The following is a 2,644-nucleotide window of genomic DNA, read 5'->3' as shown; positions in this document are numbered from 1 at the left end:
CCTTCATCTGTAGAGTTTAAGCTGTGTTTCTACATGGCATAACGGTGACACCTACAGGAAAAAACTCATGTGCTACCTCTGCAGCCCAGAGAGGAGCGGATGACATCATATCGTTTATATTATCTCCTTATTCAAGGTCGTAGGGACCATGCAAGCAAATAAAATACATTATCACTCACACAAGAAAGTGCTGGCTGCAGGGCAAGGTCATTAGCTGGATGATAAGAAAACAGGATCTGGGACCCATCAACTCCCTCCACATCTGCTGTAGCCACTGCTACCAAGCAAAGCACGAATTACAGCAGAGGTAGGCAAACTAAAAAAAGGTAAAATTTCCGTAATAACACTTCTTTCTGGATGCATCTTTCGAGCTTTGCTCTGTGTATTCCTGTGTGTGGCTCCAGGACACGGCTATTTGTGCACCCAGAGTGCCTTGTACTGAGTTACACTGAGACTTGTCACTAAACACAGACAGGTTTGTGAAAACACCCCACCGCTTCCCGCTCCTTCAGCAATGAACTCCCTGCAGGGCAGAGCACACGCTGGTATCTCACACTTGGCCTGTGCCCGTTTACTGTTTTCTCAGCAGCGTTACAGGACTTGATACAGAACTATAGAAGAACATTCAAAAGTTAGAGCACATAATATTTCTTAGGAAGTTTAGTATGTTTTCCAGTCAGAATGGATTTTAAGAAAGTGAAATATCCTACAGGTAAAATAACTAAAAGCTTTGTTCTTAACTCTCATTAGAGTCACCATTTTTAAAATTTGCAGGCAAAGACATGGAAGAAAAACCGAGACATTTTTCATTCAGGTTTTATTTTTACAAGCAATCCTGACCATTACACATGATATAAAATAACCATTGTCTGAAGCATACCCTGAAGATGATCACCAGGAAAGCTTCAGTTCACAATTTATCTGATTGTGTATAGGTGCAATTTCCCTTGTGTCTCAAAAGTTACCAGAAGACATGTCCTTTCCAACCACCCAGTGAGTATTAGACTAACCTGGTAAGACAGAAACAGACCACAGACAACACAGTTTGAGCAGAACATGAACAAAGGGGCATTGTCACCAATTTCCAAAATGAGATTCGAAAGATTATTATTAAAATAAAACTTTGTAATAAAACATCCAGTAGTTCAGTCCCTTTTTGAGAACTTCCCACTGTGTTGCTGGTTCTACGTTGTGAAGACTTAACAAATTCCTTAGTAGAAGCTGTTTTTTCTGTGGCAGACAGATCTGAATTTGTCTTGAGCATATGTCTGTATGTGCAAAGGCAGCTGTGCGGTCCACAGTAATGACTAATTAGCTAAAACAGTTATTTTGATCATGTCTAGATGTCCAATAGTCTCCAATTTCCATTTTCAATTTATTAAAACATTTCCCCCAACAACAAACAGTACTTTAAAAGGCCACATGAAAGGCATCTCCGAAGCAAGAAAGGGCTAGATCAGTCAGAACTTTACAACCACAAAGCAAGTCAAAACAAGTAAAAACTAAAATACTTTCCTCCTCACTCACAGAAGGACTGGGGCAGAGCCTGACAAATGGTTTCAGATCTAACGGTGGGCGACCATCCAAAGGGGGGAAGTTTGTTCTCCACCCCCAGCTGCAAGTTCCTGCAGCATCCTTTTTGTGCTGATATATGTTCTGATCTGGCTAAAAACCAAACCCAGGGGAAAAAAAAAAAAAAAAGAAAAAAAAATTAGTTCCTTGCTCTGGCCCATTACATGGTCACAGAGCATTGCCAGCAGCAAAAGGGAAGCGACAGGAGACAGATCCTCCATTTGGCTGGACACCAGCATTAGATCAGCTTAAGGCAATTATCAATCTACAGCCAAAGCCCACCCAACTTGCACTGGCTCTGCATAGATCAATGCAAACCTGATTTTCACACAAATCAGCTTTCTCTGGGCGGCTTGGTGTCCTACATTTTTACCAAATTAAGCCAGCTTTCCCACATTTTTACCAAGGTAAGCCAGCTAAGCAAGACGGCTAGTTTTCGGCCAGTTCAGGGTCAGCCTCTCCGATTTTGTCAGGGGCAAACTTGCTTTGGTTGAGACCGCGTCAGGACAGCATTTCTTCAGCTGCGCGATGTGCTGCTGAGCCAGGCAGCTTCACCTTGCTGCCACGCCTACATACCACTGACTTAAAAGCAGTACTTATAGACTTTTCATAAGGTGTAACTTAAGCTTCATCGGGCCCGGTGCACGTACTGAAGTGCTGGGCCACGGCTGAAGATACAGCCACGCGTGGGCCAACCCGCTGCACGCACAGACGCTTCACCCCTCGGTGCTGCTGAGGGAAACGCCTCCAACACCCGTCCCCGACGGCCAGGCCCACCGCCGCCGCGCTCACGGGCGGTTTTGCCTCACAGCTTTTAATTCCTCCTTTCAAATTCCCTTCCAGACGAACCGAGGCCCGGCCCGGACCCCGCCGCCTCCCTCACTGACCGCCCCGGGGCCGGCGCTCCCTCCCCACCTCGCGTCGCTGCCAGGACCCCGATCCCCACGCGGGCTGCCCTCCACCGCGCCTGCCCGGCTCCACCACGGCCCGCCTCAGCGCCGGCCCGCTTCAGGCAGTACTCGGGCAGCCCGCGAGCGGAGTGGGGGCCTTGCGGCGGGGGGGGGGGGGGGGG

The sequence above is a fragment of the Haliaeetus leucocephalus genome, unplaced genomic scaffold, assembly GCF_000737465.1.
Source record: "Haliaeetus leucocephalus isolate CR32 unplaced genomic scaffold, Haliaeetus_leucocephalus-4.0 Scaffold741, whole genome shotgun sequence".
NCBI lineage: Eukaryota > Metazoa > Chordata > Aves > Accipitriformes > Accipitridae > Haliaeetus > Haliaeetus leucocephalus.
The sequence above is the reverse complement of the archived record's forward strand: the minus strand, read 5'-3'. Positions refer to the sequence as shown.